The following is a 22,710-nucleotide window of genomic DNA, read 5'->3' on the forward strand; positions in this document are numbered from 1 at the left end:
AGTGACAATCATACTATGTTAAACAAGATTTTAAAAAATCACAACTGCAAGTTTAATATCACATGATTAAACTCCTCATGTATAAAAAAAAAAGTTGCACAAAAGCACCATTATTAAAAGAAAACTTTCTGGTCTTCATAGTTAACATTACAAAATTTGTTTTGTAATAAATTACAAAAATATATGCAAAACATGAATACATAACCATGTGTTTGACATAAACTCAGTTTAAAATAAAAAAAAAAGTCAGCCCTCATCTCAGCGCAGGGATAGAATTTGTCTCTGATCACTTGCCCTGTGACTCATTTTAGGAAAGCATTTTGTTGGCTGCTGAATGAATTCTGAAAATTTCTAAACCTTCATCTTACAACATTCAGTGAAGCTGCCTTTCTTTCTCTTGCAGATAGTGTATGACACAGGGCATGCAGTTATAATATAAGGAAGATACTGCTCAGCAGTCTCTAGCCTTGCTTCTGATGGTGCCATCTTTCCTTTCAATCTCTTAAATGAAAAATCTACTGTCATCCTACAGCTGCATAGGTGAGTTCAGCAGTTCCTTCTGTGATCCAATTGTTCAGTAAAGAACTTCATCAGTCAAGAAAGACAGTCCAGAAAGACAAAGGGCATGTACAAAGCATTAAAGTCCATGTTGGCCATGAAAGCAAATCTACTTTTTCATTAGAGAGACTGGAGCTCCTAAAGATCCCAGCATCACAAACTTTTTAGAACTTTGCTGCGTGAATGTTGGTGAACCCATTACAGTGATTATCCAGGCTATGGAGCACAATGAAGAAGTGCCCCTTTCAATTTATGAACTTAGAGATGGGGCCTGGTTGGCAATGAATTAGAATCTGGCTTCCATCTGTCATCCAAGTACATTTCAGGAATCCCAATGCAGGCAAAACCATCAATTCCTTTCTTATAGCAAGGCTTAAGCATCATACTGATAGCAATTGTATAGAAGCACTGCATGTCTCTCTCACAAGAATCCCAACAGTTGGTCTGCTCACACCAAATTGGTTAACTCTTAAATTAGTAGCAGTTGGGGTGACAGATTTACAGAGGGTGTGGCCAAATGGATCTAAACAGTTAGGAGAGCTCTCAGGTTGGTGTGATTCTGCTATAACTCCTGAAATGCTATGGTCACTGTTGGTCATCAGCAGTATTCCTCATCCTAATGTGTGACAATAAGTGTGTCCCCACACCTGAGTGCAAATGAAGCCCTTCTCATATAGACAAAGCCTCAGAAAATTGATGAGTCCTAGGTAAGCATGTATTCACAGGTCTAGAACAGCGGTTCCCAACCTCAGGTCACAACACAAATGCCAGCGGTGCTGCACGCAAAGGATGAGCCGCGCCACATGCTGGGAGCTCCCCTGCTCCCAGGCTGCTGCCACCACCACACTCCACTCTCAGCAGCAGGTTTCGGTGAAAAAAGGTTGGGAACCACTGGTCTAGAAGTAGGAATATGAAAGTGCACATCTATTTCTGAAAAATGTTGCCTGTGCAAGGTGGTATTCCACTGGTGTAGCTGGAAAGAAAAAAGAGATGGTGAAAATATCATAAGGGGCCTGGGAAGATCCTCTACTATGGTCTGCCCTATTTGAAAACCAATACAGTGCATTTCAGGAGTATTTCTGTAAGCCTGGCAGATAGACTGTATCTGGTAGGGTGATTCAGGCATCTTCAGAGAAAACTACTCCACTGGAATCGGAGAGATCGGCTCAGTTTTGCTCTCAGTGGGTACATCTACACATGAAATTCAGGCAGAGCGATAAACTGTGTCGCAATTTGCAGCAAAATCAACTGCTCCCAGATGCAGCATTTACAGGTGTGCCCAGGACCACAGCAGTTTGAGCCAGGGCAGAGCAGCCCTGGGCTGGCAAGGGACCCAGAGGGATCAGCCCTAGGCTCTGGGTGGCAATGTTGGGTGGCACAGGGGCGGGCTGAGACACATGGGTGCTATAGTGCAGGGCTAGCTGGCAGGCAGCCCTTGTACTTTAGCACCCTCATGCTCAAGCCAGCCCATGTCACTACAGCTCATGTCATATATGTGCATTTCCATGCATTAAATTACTCTACCATAGGATAGTACTATCCCTGACAGTACTATGCTATGGTGGAGTTAATCCATTTACTGTGCCCTAATACTGGCACATGGGTGGACCATGATGAGTTACTGCAGAGCTAATTAGTCAGCTCTGCAATAAAGAGCATGTGTAGATGCACCCAGTAGGGACAGTGTTTTAACAAAGTGATCCAGAAAACTCATATGAGAGTGTATCCCTAGAATTTGAACCCATGAAAGACAATGACTGCCTGGCCATTGTGGGTAAGTTGGGTAGTGTGGAGTCTACATTCATGTCAACTCATTTCTTTCTGAAATAGGGAGGATATACATATGAATGATGTTATACTGAAAGAGGAGAGCATGAATTTGAGTCTATATTAATGTCAGTGGGGGTATTAGAGCAGAGATTCATATTTATGAAGTAAATGAGAAACAGAAGGAGGAGTGGTTCTATTTTCCCCAAGTAGGAAACATTTTGATTTTTTTAAGTGTAAATGATGCATAAATGTTCTACAATAGGCCCCTAGAGGGCTCCTGAATGCAGGGCCTTGAAACACTGTAACACCGGTTCTAACCAATAGGGTATTCCAAGTCAGTTATGTTACACTGTGTAAGCAGGTGCTTGACACCTGATCAGTCATACTGGGTGTAGGAGGCAGACAATGACAGAAATGGTAATCAGTTCCAGGGTATTTTAAAAAATGCAGATCATGTAGTCTCTGATTTTGCAGGGTTCTTTAAATCAATTAACATTTATTTACAGGTGAGTTAACTTTAACTTCTTAAAAACCACGCACTGAGTATTTATAACACTTAACAGCAACAAGACACAATATTGAGAATGTGATTATTGATATTTTTAATGATGGTACAAAAGTGCTGAACTGTTACAAAAAAGCTCTTTAAGTTTAATTCCTTTTATAGTTTGTATTAAAATAGTATAAGCCCATGATACAAATATTGTAATTGTTTTCGCTGTTTACATCAATCTTACAGCTGTTGCTTTGCTGGGATTAATTTGTCTCCAAGGGGTTTCAACACTATCCTCCCTGGTGGATTTTGAGAGCCTGTAATGTCATGTAATCGGGGCCATATTATTTTTGTCTAAATCTCTGGGAGTGATGTAAGAGGAAAAAGGAAACTAGCTAACTCCCAATCATTTGACCAAAGGTTAAATTAGTCTTGGCCTTCTCCCAGCTGGACTTGAAGGTTTTCAGTCAAACATTTGTTCCGCCCAGCTCAAAAAAAGAGAGTACTTCTCCTTTCTTTCTTTTCTTGTCTCATTTGTCTGCCTCAAGATTTTTTAGAGTTATTTTCCTGCATGTTAATAGACTTAATGGAAGAAACCTCTAGAAATGTGAGTTTCATCTCCTGGAGGGTCTCTCTTTTTTTTCTCAATCCCAGTAGATTTTTATGGAATAAAATGGAAAAATAACCAAATGATAATATAAGTATGTCAATTTATTCCATGAAATAACCATTGTTTACCAGACAATTGATACTCTGTTTTATGGACAGTAGATGCAACTTTCAGGCATACTCCAGTCTTAAATGTTAAAAGGGTCTTCTGTAAGCTTTGCCAGTGTTGTGGTCCTGATTTGGATGGTACTGTAAATTCTCGCAAAGGCAACAGTGGTAGTTGCCATTTTTGTTATCATGGTAAAAACCTTCTTGTATGCTATCCTTTTACAGGATCTCATTATGCTTTTAACACCAGAGTAGTGTGCAGCATTCCAGTAGTGCATTAAACAACACAGTTAGTCTGCTACCTGTTACATCCTCTCTCTGGGCACATCTATGTATGCATTAATGTGCTGTAATTATGTCACATGAAGTTTAGTACCCATAATAACAGGTACTAAACTTAATGCACTGTAATTGGCACTACTGTGCAGTAGTGCTGGCACACATCTTTGTGATGCTAATGTGCAGTAGACTAATTTTACTGCACATTAGCATGTTAGCATGGCTTGTACCATGATGTGCTAATGTGCAATAGAATTAGTCTACTGTGCTTCTAGCATCTCATGTAGACACATACATTGTGTAGCAGTATGCTGGATTAGAGTTATTGTTGTTGTTTTTGTGTACACTTATGCTGCTGTGTGTTTATACTAGAAAAGGCAAGTCAGAGAAGTGCATCTTGCACTCACCGCAGAAGGTATTTTTAAATTTCTTGTAGAGTACATTAGACAAGCATCCTGATCTAACTACGAGTTGACTTTGACTTTGTAAGTCTTGCTTTTTGATTATTGGTAATTTCTGTACAAAAGAATCAGATGTTGAGTAGAGCTAGGATAGGTTTGAATTCTTATCAGTTCTTATTCATTTGGAGCATGGGTTTAGAATGCCACAAAAGTAGACTTTCTCAGAAGATTTCTAGTAATTTGGAAGGGATCAGAGGCATCACAAAGCAAAATCCTTTGTCCCTCTCTGTTAATAATTTTATATTCTGCTCTGCTGGCAGCAAAGAAGAAACTTTAAAGTCATGTGAAGGCATCTACTAGAATATTAAGATCTAACATAAGGGTTCCATCTTCCTGCAAAAATTCAGGTTGTTTCTTAATCAGATTTGTGCTTCTTATTCCTAATACTGATACCCAACATTTCTACTGGGGAACTAGTTTATCCAAGTTTAGTACTAGGAAGAGGGCTGATATCAGAACTGTGAAGCTTAAGTTACCCTTTAGAAGTACTGGTGGCTTTGGGAACATGATTACTTTTGTGATATGTTTTAGAATTCCTTCAATCTCCTTCAATGGAGAGGCTACAGGACCTGAACCTGTTCAGCCTTCAGAAGAGAAGGCTGAGAGGGGACCTGGAGGCCATCTATAAACTCACCAGCGGGGACTGGGAGAGACCCTGTTCACCTGAGCACCTCCTGGAGTAACAAGGAATAACGTCCATAAGTTGTTTGAGAGTAGGTTCAGGTTAGACATTAGAAGACACTATTTCACAGTCAGGGCGGCTAGGATCTGGAACCAACTTCCAAGGGAAGTGGTGCTGGCTCCTACCTTGGGGATCTTTAAGAGGAGGCTTGACAGTTACCTAGCTGGGGTCATATGAACCCAGTATACTCTCCTGCCCAGGGCAGGGGGTCGGACTTGAAGATCTACTTAGGTCCCTTCCGACCCTACCTCTATGAATCTTGATTCAGGTTTGCAAACATTTTCAGTGCATTACCTACTCAGGATGGGGCTTTTTGTACCTGTGAAATATATATCTTATTGTAATACTTGCACAGTTTTTATGAAAAAAAATCTACAGTAAATCTAAATTACATTTAGAGGCCAGCTCACAGGTCAGCATTCTCTGTGTTTGTAGTAGAGATCTGTATGCAAAGAGTATTTATGTAACTTCATCAGTCAAGAAAGACAGCCCAGAAAGACACTTGTTTGTAGTCCACATTGAGATGTTAAGTTGTTATATAGTGATCATAGAAAGAAAATTGATTGGCTAATTATTATTTTAAAGCCACATTATTACACACATCCTGTAAAATCCCATGCCTAGAATAGTTCATATTCCCAGGGATTGCTGTACACTCAGCAAACTTTTAAATGGCCCAAACTCTGAAAGATAAAATCTGCTCTATGGTGGTCATTTCTCTTTTGCTTAAATTTTGAATTGTAGATTTTGTTGGGATCGGCAAAATGTTCTCTGGAAATAATTAGAAAGCAATTGAGACTGATGTATTCCATAAATCGTAACTGGGCTTAGCTTTGGTGAGCTTAATATCTATCTCAAGTTCTTCAAATAAAGTCAAGCTATTTTAATACTGATTATAAAATGTTTAAAACTATTCATTTTAACCATGAATCACACACCATTGATTATGACACATCACCCCTCCCTGGAACCTATACGGAAAATCCTCAAACAATTGCAACCCATGCTAGAAGAAGACCCAGTTCTTAAAGAGATCCTCCCAGAACCACCCATCCTAGCCTTGAACAAGCACCAAACCTCGCTAGCCTCATCACCAGAAGCAAACTTCCTACGGTCCAAAACACACCAAATGGATCCAGACTGTGCCATGATAAGAAATGTAAAACCTGCCAACATATCTCCACCACCCCCACAATTACTACATCCCACAACAGAACCATCATCATCCCTGGATCTTATATCTGCACCTCCAGAAATGTAATATATCTCATCCAATGCACCAAATGCCCTGATGGAAAATATGTAAGAGAGACCAAGCAACAACTATGTATGAGAATGAATGCACACCGGAAATTATCAAAGACAAGAATACCCAATTACCTGTAGGGGCATATTTCTCAAAAGAAAACCACTCAGTCTCCAATCTCTCAGTTCTAATCCTCAAAGGGAATTTACAAAACACCTTTTACAGACAAGCCTACGAACTTCACTTCATCAATGTACTGGATATGAAAAATCATGGACTAAATATAGATATTAGATTTATGACACATTATAACCTGCCTGACATCTGAGTCCTCAGGTACCTCTTCACTATTTACCAGCTACATTCATTCCCCTCCCCCCGCAACCTGTCGCTCACTCACTGATTCCTTAATTTACATCTTCACTGACTGCCTTTCTTACATGCATAACAGACTCTATTCATTCCATCCAGGAAGAGCACACACCAACTGCAGATGCTTCCTCAAGCCTGACAAAAGGTGTTTATGCCCAAAAGCTTGTAAAGAAGAATTTTTCCAACTATTTGAGTTGGTCTAATAAAAAAATACCAGATATACTCAAAGAACTTTTTCTGCCTAAAACTATTCATGACAGCTTCTTTCTTTAAACCCATGCAAATGATGTTGGTATGAGTTAAAGTGTGACCACATTGATTAATTCTTTTGACAGATAGTGTGTGTACCCAATTTTGGTATTAATACTGATATTATAGAAGATGAGGTCCTCCCAAGTAGTTCTGCTGATGAATTCTGTCTCATGGGAAAAATTGTTTAAGAGTGATCCTGCAAGCTGTTCTCCCTAAACTAAGACAGTTTTGAAAGCATGGCAGGGGGTAGGGTATATACTACTCCCCACCCTTGGGAAGAGCACAATTTGTATTTCATCACTTGTTTGTGCTAGCTAAAGCATATTATTGTTGTCTTGAAGGCAGCTGGATCATCCTAAAAGGTAAGAGTGCAACAGACTCTAATTGCACTGAAAAAGGAGAATAAACTAGAAATGAAAGCAAGAAGCTAAAAGCAGCTAATGTGACTTAATAGGAACTTCTTAGTATCTGATAGTAAAAGAGGACTGGTGCTGGAAGTAAAAGAGGAGAAAATACTTAGGTGACAAAAGACCCAAAAGTTTAGCAAAACCATATAATAAGCAATTCTGTGACCAAATTACAAAATCTTGGTCATTGGGAAAAGACTGGATAAATAAAGAGAACCTTACATGTAAAATTCTTTCAGGTTGGTTTGGACTTCAGTGCTTTCATATGGATAAGGAATGACTATCTTGAATTTAAAGAGAAATTAATATAGTCACTGCATGTGCTTATAAATATTCATACACCTGTAGCTTTATTTTTGTATTTTGTGAGTACCCTTCTCATTCTATACTATGCATGTGGGTCCACTTCAATATTTTAAATTATATGTGGGCTATTATACTGTCTCCCAAAAGTAATATGTTATGTAGGGGGAGGCACTTCTCTGAGTAGTGAAATTTCAAAATATTTCATCTTTGCTGTTTCTCAGTTTGAGCTAATCTGAGACCACTCAGATTGACACTGTTGCACACCACACAAAACTTGCCATTAACAGCTAGGGTGGCATTGGTTCCCATTGGTTCTGTGCTCTTGATTATGAGAGAGAACTCAAGGAATGGAATGGTACAAAGATTATAAAGTGAAAGAGTAAGTGAAAATATCATAACCCACTCGCAGCAGCATAGTGATGCAGCCTGGCTCCCAGGACACGGGAGTAGACCTGCTGTCTGTGACACCGGCATAATTACAATTGTGCAGTGGCCAGTAGCAGATATTTTTATTCAGCCTTGACTCCCCCAGTTCAGCGCCTATGGAGATTGTCCTGGTCTCCCTGCCCTGGTTACAGCACTACTCACTCAACCTCTGTAAGCAGTTAGGAGTTCCCATGGTGTACACAACACCTCTAGCAATACCCCTTAGTTCTTCCGAGACAATGGGAAAGTGTATGTCCAGTAGGGCTGAGCAAAGCTTTGGGTGCTGCTTCAATATGAAGAAGATTCGGCCTGATTTGGTGGCTGAATCTCCGAATTCAGATTGAATCAGGGGACTAATTAAAAGGTCCAAATCGATTTGAAGCTCTCCGAATCAATTTGGAAAATATTTGGAGAGCTTTCGTGATTCGAACAGTCCCTGCCTGCTGCGGGAGGGACTCTGAGCTGCTAAGTAGGGGGCAGGGGAGGGGGGGCTGGAGAAGCAGGGAGGGGACCATGGGGGAATCCCCACCAGGCCTCATCCTCTGCCTGCTCCCCCCCACAATGGCTGCCCTGCCCACCCCAGCTCCTGGTGCTTTAAAAAAAAGCCCCCACTCCACCAGGTGCTGCTGGGTGTGAGGGGGTGATCCCTGCTGCCCCCCACTGCCCCACACTGTGTGGGGGGGGCTCTGTCATGAGCCCCCAACCCCCCCCCGCCCCGCCATGGCTGCCCCACCTGGCCAGCACCGGCACTTTAAGAAAAAGCAAAACAAAATACCTTGGACTCCCTGGCTGCTACAGCAGCCTTGGGGCTTTGGCGGGGCTCGTGGCAGAGTCCTCCATGCAGTGCAGGGCAGTGGGGGGCAGCAGGGGTCACCCCTCACCTCCTACTGGGCAGGAACTGGTGAATTTAGGGGTTTTGGGGGGTGTTTCTTAAAGGGCCAGAGCTGGGTGGGGCAGCAATGGGGGGGCTGGGAGAGCAGGCAGGGGTTGGGGGGCTTGTGGCAGAGCCCCCCATACAGTGTGGGGCAGTGGGGGGCAGTGGGGCTCGCCCCTCTCCTGGGCAGCACCCAGTGAGGCGGGGCTTTCTTTTCCAAAGTTCCGGGAGTTGGGCTGGGCGGGGCAGCCATGCGGGGGCTGGGAGAGTGGGCAGGGGATGGGCCTGCGTGATTCAGAGATTTGGCTGATTCGGCAGCAGCTGAATCTCCAAATCAGATAGAGCCAAATTGATTCGGGACAGTGATTTGAATCACCGAATTGAATCATTGCCCCCCAAATTGGCTGAATTTAAATCCAAAGTGAATACTAGCTGCTTTGTACAGGCCTAATGTCCAGTAACCCTTACACCATCCTTCTTGTTATCTTATTTCTGTATATATTCCAGGTACCTCTAGTTGAAAAAAATGCACATGGGTTTTTTTTTAATGTCTGTGGGTTCAGGAGCAGGCTCAGAAGTGTAAGTATTTTGAGCTATAGACTTGTGGTCCCCTAGCAGCTGATAAGTTGGTTCAAAATAAGGAAACAAGAAAAGAACCTATGTGTGTCTTTACACATGCTTTATGGGTGGGGGTGGGAGTGGGAGTGGTGGTGGGGTGCGTTAATTAGAGTGGCTCTCAGGAGTTGCTCAAATTAAAGCACACACAGCCTCTTGTGTATTCAGTGTCCTAAGATTCAGAATGGCGGTGGGGGCACTTTAACTAACGCTCATTTGACATCATTTTGAAGCACAGGGACGTTGAATACATGAGCTACCGAGGCTGCTGGAGTGTGGAAATTAGCATGATTTTACAGAGCTATATATGTGCTTACGTGCTTCCTTGAATTGAGGCCCCAAACCATTGTTTAGGCATCTAAGTTTAGTGCCTACTCTACCAGAGCTTTCAACAAAGTTTTAAAATTGATTAATCAAGTCTGCTCTGATGCATTTTAATTCCTGCATGTCAGAACAGATATCCCACACATCTACAGGCACCCTATGCTACCGTTGGACCAGAAGACTCAAATTTCAGAAGCACCTAATGCCCGGATCTTCAAATGCATTTAGGTGCCTCACTCCCAATGATTTGTGGAGGTTGGCCAAACTTCTTAGGGTATAGACAGATGTAACAAATGTGCTAGTGTCAGCTGATCCTGGGATATGCTGATACTATAAAAATTATACCTGCATGATAACTATAGAAATTCAGCAGAACTGACCCAATGTTAACCCAGCTTCATTCAGGATCAAAGTTAGTGTAATTTAGTTTACTTGTATCCCTACAGGAGCAGGCGGATGTAACAGTTACAATGTAACAGCCCCTTCCTCTCCTCTTTGGCACAGATAAGGCTGAATACACACATTCAGAGAGGTTTTTGGGTGGTTAGATCATGTTAGAAATGGCTACCTTATCTACCTTAGTTCACCTGGGTGCAGACCTTACATTAGTTAGGTGAATCTGCATGCGAACCGTACAGATGTTCAGAACAGTTAGATGGCCCTCCCCCCCAACCCACTAATCCCTCCATCCCTACTTATTTTAGATTGGGTGACTATTTTTAATGTGATATAATTTTCCCTCTAACCGCCCCGAATGTCTGTATGCAGTTTTAAATATATGTTTGGCCATATCCATAGACACAGATGTGCCTAAATTGATGTATGCCAATAAACATGCACAGCTATAAATGAAGGGGACCTGATAATTTTGTGCCTACTCCACCAGACCTTGCAACAACGTTTTAAAATAAAATTATTTCTACAGATTTTTGGAGACTGTCATCCACCTCAAACAGAATTTTGCATTTACAGCTATATGTGCAGATTTACCCCTTCAACCTATAGCAGGCTTTACAAAACTATATATGTGCTTAAGTGCTTCCTTGAATCGAGGCCCCAAACCCTTGTTTAGGCTTCTGAATAAGGGTGGTTAGAGTGTCCTATCACTTCTGAAAAATCAAACCACTCATTTGCGTGTGTAAATGGAGTCTCAATTCCTAATTTCTATATACAGATTAGAAAATTGTGACCGCAATATATGTGTGTATATCAAACAAACAAACAAAACTCTGCTGTCATTTCCAACTAAGAAAAAACCCATTTTGTTTTGAAACAGGAAATAACTGAGCTACATTTCAGTAAACCAATACTGGTACTGAAAAGATAATTTGTCAAAAATCAGGCCCTTGTGAAGCGTGATGGTGCTATTCATTAGCCAAGATATCCTGGACTTCAACTGAGTCTGAAAATGTGGAAATAAATAGTCACTGTGGCTATTAATGGTAGATTTCTTTCAGGCCATTACTTAGTTGAGTATCAGACAATGTCTCAAATAGTCTTTTAACCTCAAAGACAGTCAAAGGATTTCCTTAATTTGTCTGGTCAAAAATGAAAAGTTTAAATATTCTCCTCCATTTTTCAGACACACAAAATTTCAGTTCACTTTCCTGAGCTTTCCTGGGTGGAATGGTAACATGGTAAGCGTGGGCATATATGTAGAGATTTGCCCTTTCTTCAAATAGATTTACTACAGCACTCTGTACTGTCAATGCTAAGACTCAGATCTCAGTTCACAGCCTTCTATGTAGCCTTGAATAAATTGCTAATTCTCTCCCTCTCTGTACCTCTGTAAAATTATTATGATAAATATTTCCTTTTTCTGGTTTAGATTGTAAGCTCTTCAACGAATGGATTGTCTACTAGGGCTGTGCGAAACACCATAATTTTGTTTTGATGTCTATTTCACCATTTCAAAGGGACAGTGTTTCATTTCGTTGTTTTGTTTTGTTTCGAAGCACTGTCCCATTTTGTTGAAACTGTTTCACTGTTTCGACACATTTTGATGTTTTGCCCATAGGCTATAATGGGGAATCATGAAAATGTCTAAAACCTTGTAATTTCTTGCCAGATTTGGATGAAAATTGCAGAGATGGTAGCCCCTTCAAGTTTCAAGGAGATAGGTGCAGAGATTTATTGGAAACTGCACATCAAACTTCAAAAAGAAAAACTCATAGCACTTGCTGGCCGCAGCAGCCTCCTGTCATCTGGCACAGATCCAGAGGCCCACACCCCTGGGAGGGCTGTGGGGCTGTGCCAGACTCCTCCCAGGGGTGCGGGCCCCCCGGATCTGCTCTGGATGACAGGAGGCTGCCGCTGTCGCCTGGGACCAGTACTGGGTGCAGCCCATGCCCAGCACTGGGGAAGACTGATGCTGCTGCTGGCCCCAGGCAGCAGCAGGAGCCTCCTGCCATCTGGCCCGGTGGCAGGAGGTGGGGAGAGCCAGGGCTGTGTTCCGAGTGGCTCCGCAGCCCCATGGAGCTCAGCCCAGAGGTGGGAGACAGAGCGCAGCCCTGGCTCTCCCTACCTCCCACCACCAGGCTGAGCTCCGTGGGGCTGGCAGAGCTGCTCAGAGCAAAGCCCTAGCTCTCCCCACCTCCCACTGCTGGGCTGCGCTCCAAGTGGCTCTGCCAGCCCCACGGAGCTCAGCCCGGTGGTGGGAGATGGAACACAGCTCCATGGGGCTGCAGGGCTGCTCAGACAACAGCCCCGGCTCTCCCCTGCCTCCTGCAACTGGGCTGCTTTGAAACTCAAAACATTTCAAAGCTTTCAAGACATTTCAAGTGCCGTCATTTTGTTTTAAAGCTGTTTCAAGGCTTTTGTTTTGTTTTGATTTCGCTAGTTTGAGCTCGAAATGCATTGAAACAGCTTCAAAGCAAAACATTTGGCGAAATTTCGCACAGCCCTGTTGTCTACTGTGTTTGTAGTGCACAATGTGCTCCAATCTTTATTGGGGGTCTTTAGGTACTATTATAATACAAACAACACTGTAACCAAGTAGCATTCTTTTTTTACTTTCTTGTACCTTGAAAAAGACAAGGAGAACAAAATACAAACACAATGAATGGAAAGAAAAAGCGTGGCAATCCATTCAGATTAAATGTAGTGGAATTAATTCAATTTCATTAGAACTGTTTTGAAACAACCATTTACATCATAATTTTGGCTTCTTTAATTCTGGCAATCTTAGTTAATTAGCTCTGCACCTTCCTTTTCCTCATAGTCATGAGAATATCTGTGGAGTGCTGCACAACTCTGAATATCCAAAAACTGCACAGCCCTGAATATTTTGGAAGTGCTAATCTAGTTCTCGGTTTCCTGAATGGTCCTGATCCATCTAAGGAACCGAGCCAGATCCCCAGATTTGAACACTAAAAAAAAAAGGAAAATTCTAAATCTAGTTCTTGTTCTTACAGTATTAATTTGAATATAATTGGAAACTTTTCTTTTAAAATTCTTTACTTGTAATTTCATTTAACATATTTTTCACTGAATCAAAGTTTATGCAATTGCTTAACTAATAACTTGCCTCTTAATGTGATATGGACATGGTGTATGACTCAAGCTAATGTAAACAGACCTTTCTTCCAGAGCTTTAACCACCTTCAACAACAGGGAAAGATTGGATTGTGGATGGAAACCTAGCCTGTCTTTTTGGGTGGCTTTTTAAAGGTTACAAAAACATTTTTGAACAATGAGTTGTGAATATGGAGTCCCTTCACCACTGTCTAATTTCCTGGCAAGAAAGGATGATAAAGTTATTTACTATGAAGCTTGATATCTGTAAATGGAAAAAACCAGCAGTCTGAATCAGTCATTTCCAATTTGTTAATATGAGAATTTACAGTGCAATACAGCCCTGATTTACTGAACTCTGGTTAAATGAAACAGTACACTGAAGCCTGCTTATGTTCCCTGTCTTCATTCTCTCAGTACACAGAATTCCAAGTTCCCCAAGTCCAAAGTACAATGAGCAAAGTTTGCTGGCAAAGGAAGAGGCCTACCACCCTTATACAAAGCAGAGGCACCCTCAAGTGAAGCATATGCTAAATTGCATTGCATTCATCATTCTTTGGTGTAAGCACACAATTAAGTGCCAGCTGAATTGGGACCTCTGGCCTTCACCCCTTTGTGTAAGAAGCTGTAGCAGCTATAATAGTTGTTGAACATGGCTCTGATAAGACAGCAACTTAGTACAAGAAAATAAAATGGTTGGCCAGAAAGGAGAGAAATAATCTTTAAAAACTGACCATTAGAGAAAAAATATATTTTCCCAAAACCACAGAAACAAGTTGGAAGCTTCCCGTCGGCTTGTTTTTAGACATCAGAGTATGCTGGTGGCTGGCAGACCATTGCAAATGGGGTGGCTGTGTTTGTGTTCCTATTGCTTCTTACATCTTATTGCTTCTTACATTGCTTCTTACATTGTTCTTACATTCTCTTGCTTCAGCAGCACAATTGATTGATTAGTGCACCCAAAAACTGTTACTGGTAATTGATTAAATCTATCAAACAATGAGCTGTTTAATAAATGCTGTGATTACAGAATTTGGAATAGCTTTGTTAAATTGCCTTTATATTTCATTAAACACATGAAAAGGAAGCAAATAACAGTAAAAGGATAATATTTCAATTTTATGCTCACTCTTTCAAAAACAAATATGATCACAGTGAATGATCATAGGCAAGATAGAATCTTAAAGCCATTATCAACCTTCAATATAATTTTGTTCCCTATCCAGCATTTGTGATTAAAGTCTACTCTTCTTAATAGGAGTTTTGTCCAAGTAAGAATGGGGCCCTGAATGTTTGAAACTGTGCACTATAAGGCTAGCTGGTAATTAGTCTTCCCAGAATGGACATTATAAAAACAAAGCATTCAGCCATTTGTTGCTGTTCTGCCTAGGAGCACAGTTGGTTAAAACAGTGTCAGTTCCAAAATCCCTGAGAAAAAGATCAAGATGTTTTAAGTGCTTTTTGAAGCTTAAAGCACCCACAAGCCATTCATTTTATCATAGCTAGCAACCAGCATTGTGTAGTAAAGGTGCATTTTTCTGAAGGAAAAAGAGATTAGTGCTTTGTCACTGGCTGTCATGGCAGAGTATAACTGAAGGGTGACTTGAAATACATACACACACATATATATATATATGCCTAGTGCAGCTGAGAAGGAAATTGTCTTAACATATTTGGCCCAGAATGTTGGCTTTTAAGCTACAGACCATCTGGGTTGGTTTTAAGGGAAGTAAAATAGTCAGCTGCTTACCCTGGTGAGAAGTTAAGGGGGACAAAAAAATAAATTTGCAAATGTGAATCATCTTTTATTCATTGATAATAATTGTTTTCTGTTAAAATTGGCAAGATTGAGGAACTGGCTGCTGGACAATGGCAGGCAATAAACAATGCTTTTTGTTCGTATGAGTCAGTTCATAATTGACTTTTGGTAAATTCCTAGACTAACTTCCATTTGTACATGTGCATAGTTGGCTACCTATCTTCAGTATAGTATAATTATCGTGCTAAAACTGAAACAACAATGGAAATATCACTATGGAGCTCGATAGCACAAAAGTAAAGCTGGAAGAGAAGGCAATAATGTGAAAGTGATGTCAAACACTTTTAAGATTTCTGAACTCAACTATTTGGCTTTCAGAGGATGTACTGGAATTTTCTAGGGGTAACTCTTCAACCTCAATATAACAGTGTTCCTACTTCTGTAAATAATTTAGCAAAGAAATTGTTGCTTTTTCCAAGAGCCTGAAAAAGTAGAATATGAAAAAAGTATCATCAGTGAGGGATCTCCAGCTATGGATGCGTCTTTGAGCAGTAAGTTGATGCAATTGCACAATTATTTGAGGAATATGGAGGAATTTACAAAGGAGGAAACTTTTAGCATTGATGCTATGAAAGATTATGCCAAATGGCCTGTAGTCAAGAGCAGAGTTCACCTTCTGCTTGAGAATGCTGGGCCAAGTTGTAAGGAGTGTCCTTTGGGCAGTAATGATGAAGAATTTCCAGATTTTCATTTCTCACATCAGCTTTCAAATGGAGAGCATGTAAAGCTAGACTGTCTTCTCTGTTCCACTTCAATTGATTATGGTTATTGCTTCTGTTTTAAATTGCTTAACTTCAGAGAGTCTACTTAGCCAGGAATGACGTTCAACACTGCAAAACATACCAAGTATACTAGCAAAACATGAGAAATCAGCAAATCATATAAACAGCTATCACATAAGGAGAGACCTAGAAATCAGACTGAAGCACAATCATGATTGATAAAAAAAAAACTAGTGCCACATTAATCCTTTGATAGATCATTGGCAAACTTTTGGAAAGTCTTTTTGACTCGATACAATTGTAAGGAAAACAAAACATTCCCTTATGAGGTTCAATGGACCCATGATGGGAAATCTTTGAAATTTATGGGATTTCTTTGGCAATAAGACATTGTGACAATAGAACATTTTCAATTGTATTGAAGGAAATAATTAATAATTACCTAGGCAAAAATATTAAAAAAGAACATATTCAAATTCTTGGGAACTGGATCAAAGAGGAAATGATTGCTACCTTGAAAGCTTCCATGTGTTCTATTATACTTGACTGCACAGAGGACAACGATTTTTTCAGCAAAAATGCAAGTGAGGTGAGAAAAGAGTGGTGTGACTGAAGAATATTGTTGTATTTTGGAATATAACAGATTCTACTGGCACTGGAATGACAGAAGTTCTCCTTGAGCAGTTAAAAGAAATGGGAATCTCACTTGATGATGTGAGAAGTCAGAGCAATCAAAGAGGGAGAAACATGTAAACCAAGTACAGCAGAGTTCAGAAGAAAATTTGAGACATTAACAAGGGAGTAATTTTTCTCCCTTGCAATGAAGTGCAAATGTTTTAATCTTTCATTCAATGCCATAAATTGTTGCATTCAATGATGCCATAATTCTTTAGCTCCCCTCTAGTGTTGTGACCATCCACTATTACCCATTACTCCAGGCATCCTTCAGTCCATCTGCTCCCCTTGCAGGTAGTCTTTCTCTCACTCCCAAATGTTCCTACTTGACTCGCCTGTTACACCTTGACATTATCAGTAGGTATGTCTCTGAGGGAAGAAAGTCTTGATCGTAGGCCATAACACCCTTTAAGACTGAGACCTCGCTGGGTCTCCTGGCAATTCATCTTCCTTTCTGCAAGATCCATTAGGACTTGTTACCTACCCTTACATAATCATTCTTTTCTGTTGCATTCTCTTAGTCTCTGCTAGGTCCTTTCCTGATCCAGTCTCTTCTCTTCAACCTTCCTTCAGATAAGCCTCAATTGAACTTGGCTGTCTTTCTGGCCTGCTTGTGCCTTGGTCTGTTCCCCCAAGACTACTTACTGGGCATGTCTTACTGAACATGCAATTAATACAAAGCATTAAACTCCAGAAAGTTTAACATCCTCATGTTCAAATGGTGTGCCTGGAAGCAATACTCTGGAGCAATAAACTCCAGACTTTACTGTTGTTTGAACATGTTCCCAGGAGCGCAGCACAATGAGTTGGGTTGGAGCAGCCCCGGATGGCTGGGGGAGCCTGGGGGATCATCTGGCCAGGCTGGGGCTGCTTCCCCCTGGCTCAATGTACTGCAGAGGGGCTGGTTGGGGCATGAGGATGTTTCAGTGTGGGGCTAGCTGGCAGGCAACCCCCTCACTGAAGCACCCTCATGTCCTAGCCAGCCAGAGCAGCGTTTACACATGCGCCACTGTGGAGTTTTTTACTCTGTAGAAGGATAGTACTTGTAAATATTTGTAAAGCTGAATCTGTGCTTCTGTACAAAAATAAGCTGTTGGCCTTATTGCCAAGCATAGGTAGCACCCTCAGGATTCCAGTAAGCTTGCCTGTAAGTATCACCAGCACAGAATGGAGTTGTCCAGTCAGCAGGAAAGGCCACTGCACAAAGGAGCACACAGCGCTGTAGACATTTTTGCATTGTATGATAGTGTTATGTTTGGTGGTGGGTCTTGCTTTATTTTAACTGAAAGCCAAATTGCAAAGAAGGTGGATCTGGAAGACACCATCCTAGAGTTTGCACATATTAAAAAAGTAACATTCACTCACAATACTGGCTGTTAGGCGAAAATGTTTTCTGGAAAAAAACCAAAAAAACCCCCAAAAAATAAGAAGCTGTGAAGTTCTGGCTGAATGTTTCATGTTCAGGTTATTCACTGTGTTTCATACTTGCATGATCAACAAGAAGCAAGTGATGAAACTGTTTCCCTAGGCCATGTCTGCAAGTTGGAGAGAAAACTGGCTGGATCATTGGGTTCAGAGGGTAGTAGTCAATGGCTTGATGTCTAATTGGTAGCCAGTATCAAGTGGAGTGCCCCAGGGGTTGATCCTGAGGCCAGTTTTGTTCAATATCTTCATCAGTGACCTGGAAGATGGGAAGGAGCGCACCCTCAACAAATTTGTGGATGACACCAAACTGCGGGGTGTTATGGATATGCTGGAGAGTAGGTCTAGGATTCAGAGAGACCTCAACAAATTGGAGGATTGGACCAAAAAAAATCTCAGGAGGTTCAATAAGTACAAATGCGAAGCCTTACACTGAATTAAACAATCCGACGCCGGTCAGTACAGGCTGGTGACCGATTGGCTAAGCAGCAGCTCTGAAGAAAGGGATCTGGGGGTTACAGTGGACAATAACCTGAATATGAATCATCAGTGTGCCCTTGTTGCCAAGAAGGCTAATGGCATACTGGGCTGCATTAGTAAGAGCATTGTCAGCAGATCAAGGGAAGTGATTATTCCTCTCTGTTCAGCAATACGGCCCTCAACAGCTTGCCCAGACTTGGTAAGTGGCCCTCTGCCTGAAATAATTGCCCTCCCCAGTGTAGACAATTTGGAGAGAGTCCAGCAGAGGGCAATAAAAATGGTTAGGGGGTTGGGGCACATGACTTACAAGGAGAGGCTGAGGGAAATGGGCTTATTTAGTCTGGAGAAGAGAAGACTGAGGGGGGATTTGATAGCAGCCTTCAACTACCTGAAGGGGGTTTCGAAGAGGATGGAGCTAGACCGGGGTGGGAAATTATTTTGGGCGGAGGGCCACTTACTGAGTTTTGGCAAGCTGTTGAGGGCTGTATTGGTAGCCCCACCCCTTGACAGGGGCCCCGCCCCCTGGTCACCATCTTGTGACCTGAAGTCTCACCCGCTAACCCCGGACCTTTGCCACCAGAAGTCCCTCCCCTTCCCCCTGGAAGTACTCCTTTCAGCAAGAGGTTTTGCCATCTCAGAACTAGAAAAATACCAAATTATATTCTAAAAATTGAACATCTACAGAATTAATGAATTTGGTTTCAAAAAATATGTTTGTCCTGATTTACATGTGTTTGTGTAGTGTACATAGAGATGATTGCACAATAGCTTAAAATGAAATCTTACTCTTGTATATTGTGGGGGGTGGGTATAGGTTTGTGGGGGCCTGTGGGTGTGTGGGGTGAGAGAGCAGGTGGGTGTGTGTGTGGATATATGGGTTGAGGTATTGGGTATGGGTATAGGTGGGTATTGGGTTTGTTGGGGGCTGGGTCCCTGGGGTGTGTGAGGGGATGTAGGGGGTCTGTGTGTATGGCAGTGCATGTGTATGGTGGGGTGTGAGTGTGGGATTCAGCCTATGAACACACACACACACACACACACACACACACAGAGTCCCTGCCTGCCCCTTCACACACACTCACTGTCCCTGCCTGCCCCCCACAAACACACACATAGTTCCTTCCTGTCTCTTCCACACACACAAACACTGTCCCTGCCTGCATACATATGCACACACACACGCGCGCTCACATACACACACACACACACACACCCATACCAGCAGCCTGGTACTCCCTGGTCCAGCAATGCAGCTGGCAGCCACATGGTGCTGGAGCAGGGCAGGGGCAGGAAGGGAGTGAAATGGCTGGGGGTGGATGGGGCTGGGTTGTTCAGTCCTGCTGAGGCTCCCCCTGGGTCTTACTGCCCTTGTCTCTTGTCAGCTTTGATAGGCTGCTGGGGCAGATAAATATTAATTTTCTAAATTTTTTAGGGCCCCCATGGGCCGGATAGAATGGCCTGGTGGGCCAGACTTGGCCCATGGACCGTTTTTTGCCCACCTCTGAGCTACACTGTTCTCAGTGGTGGCAAAGACAGAACAAATTGCAACAAGGGAAGTTTAGGTTAGATATTAGAAAGAGCTTTCTCAGTAGGAGGGTAGTAAAGCACTGGAGCAGGTTACCCAGAGAGGTAGTGGAATCTCCATCCTTGAAGTTTTTAAGACCCAGCTATGTCAAAGCCTTGGGTGAGATGATCTAGCTGGGGATGGTCCTGCTGTGAGCAAGGAGTTGGACTAGATGGCCTCCTGAGGTCCCTTCCAACCCTAATTTTCTATGTTTCTATGACTCTATGCATCTGTACCATTATCTTGTGAGTCCTGGACCACTACTGAGAAACAAGTCCTACTTATTCTCTTCTCCTTTGGCTGTACCCAAGTCCAGTGACTAGGCAAAGGAGATGGTGCACCCCAGTGCTGCTCTTGGGGTCTGTGATTCAGGAGAGCTTGAGACCAGTGTTGGGGCATATACTCCAAACTCTCTGAGCCTTCTGCTCTAATTGCAGGAGCATGAGAGTGAGCGTGCAAGGCTTATTTCATGGAGGCATTCCTGGGCTTAGCAGGAAGGCAACAGAGACATAGTGCCTTAGTGCCATGGTGTGGACAGTCTGAGAGGCAGACCTGATCATCTTGGCATAATGCTGTATGAACATGGCTACACTTCTTCTGTCTTCTGAGGTGGCATGTACAGAGAACCCTGGTGAGTTTCTGCTTGGGGCCACTTGGCACAGTAAGTTAGCCATGAAGACACATTAACTTGGGGATTTAGGAAGTCAGTGGGACAGAGCAACACAAAGTACTTTACCTAGGCTAGAGAATAGACCCTTAAGAGCAGGGGCGTGCTTAAGAACATGCTGAAGTCCCTTCCTGAAGAGGGGCCTGGGTTCAAAGCCTGCAGTTCCCAGCCCTGCACTCTGAGGCAGTACTGCTTTGAAGACTTTAGAAAGGTGTCGTGCATGGGCAACTGGTGCCTTCTGAGTCTGGGCACCAGCAGGGCAAGGCTGGGGGGGGGTCCCCCAGCGGCCATCCGGCACAGCCAATTTTAGGGGGGGCTCCAGTGCTCTTGGGGGGGGGCATGTCTAGTGCTCTCTGTGCCCCCCTACCAGCCACAGTGCTTGCTTTCAGTGGGGGGCACCAGTGCTCTCGGGGGGGAGGGATGGGGCACGTGACCTCGCTATGCATCGCCTATGGTGTCTTGTGGTAAGAAAGGTCAAATTTTCATAATACCCTATGGAGGTGCCCATAAATTCTCTGATATCAAGGGCAGCTCCTGCTCCTTTTCTCAAAAATGGAGATTTACTTGGTGAAAGATTTTTTCTTGGAAACCAACTGCCAGAAAGGGGGGAGCTGTAGAGGGTCAGAGTCAGGGTCAGAGAGCCTGAGACCAGCCGCTGACAGTCTTTTGCTGCAATGCACAGGCAGCCCCACCACTGGAATGATCAGGCCCAGGCAGGTTGGGAGGAGGATGCAATTTGGATGGGGAGTCTAGGTAAGCATATGTACAGAGAAATGTGAACTTCTCCCAAGTGTGATTGCCAGGCTATGTATATACTGTATGTGGACAGAATTGATGAAGTCTGTGAAAAGAATATGGCTGAAGAGTAACTGGTATTTCTGCACATAGGCAGTGTGATTATTCCCCCAGCTGTGATGGCCTGGGTTATGATCAAAGTATGCCACAAGGGTGTTCTCATTCATTATACAGAGAAGAGCATTATTTTACTTGGGTGCCCACATTTAGATTCAGCCAGTACAAAAGAAATGTACTAACCATGGTTCCCAAATTGTAATCTCTTTGGCAGGAGGTGTGTGTGCATGTGTACGCACACACGTGTATGTTTTCTTTCTATGCCATATTTCTGTTTTTTACTGGGTTCTGTACTGTTAGGCGTAAGTGCAAATGAATTGTGAGAGAAGCTATGTTTCTGTGACACCTGGGCCTACCTCAAAGCAGGAAGTCACAGAAACCTCCTGAGAAATGCTGCTTTTGCAGGAGTGCCACACCTGCCTGGCAGTCTCAGAAGGTTCAGAGAGAGCAAACAAAGCATGAGGAGGCTCCCGCTGCCACCTCTGCTGTCCTGTGGCTGAGTCCAGGGAACGCGCTTTCTTGTGCTTTTGTAGGGCAGAGGATTGTTCATGCTGCACAGAAATGTCTTTCTGGTTTCAATTTCTGTATGTGGTATGAACACAGCTGTGCACCTCTACAAACAGCAGGGAAAACCACATCAGAAATGAGTTCATGTAAGCACATTGGGTAAATAACACCACCAGGCATATCACAAGGGACAAGGACAATGGCTAAGCAAGGTCATTAAAAATGGCCATATTTACCCATATGTGTGTATGCATACATGTGCATGTACAGTCTTATGTACAGTCTTGAATACTTTTAAAAGAGCTCAGATGTAAATGTTAGAGGCCAAAACAGCTAGGTTTTAGATTCCTGCTTTGCTACATAGATAAATGGCCAAAGGAAACATTATCCAAACAGTTCCACTTCAAAGGCAAAATGATGAGCTTAGGGGAACTTGCGGTACGTTAAATCTGGCTAATAACCAAGTGAAAAGTGTAAAATATACATGTTTAGGAAGTAGGACACATGCCGTTCAAGACAGGCCTTTCCCATGCTCTCAGACCAGGCCAGCTTCATTTGATGTGCAAATGCATGATGTGTGATCTATCCTGGCAATGCGCTGCCTGCCAGCAGCACAAACATTTCACAAACACTCTTTTGGATTACTTCAGCAGCCTGTGCGACTTCTGCCCATTGAGAGTTTCTTACAGTGTGTCACTACTTTTATT

At 42.6% G+C, this 22,710-nt stretch overlaps 1 long non-coding RNA gene across 1 annotated transcript in view; it reads left to right on the plus strand.

The window, feature by feature from the left end:
• The first annotated feature begins 406 nt into the window (after positions 1-406).
• The window catches only part of LOC109280695 (uncharacterized), a 72,378-nt gene continuing 50,074 nt past the window's right edge, over positions 407-22,710 (plus strand). Inside the window, exon 1 of the long non-coding RNA XR_002087111.2 lies at positions 407-540. This is a non-coding gene — a long non-coding RNA (uncharacterized LOC109280695). The remainder of the gene's footprint in view (positions 541-22,710) is intronic.

Source organism: Alligator mississippiensis, chromosome 11 (assembly GCF_030867095.1).
Source record: "Alligator mississippiensis isolate rAllMis1 chromosome 11, rAllMis1, whole genome shotgun sequence".
NCBI classification, from domain to species: domain Eukaryota; kingdom Metazoa; phylum Chordata; order Crocodylia; family Alligatoridae; genus Alligator; species Alligator mississippiensis.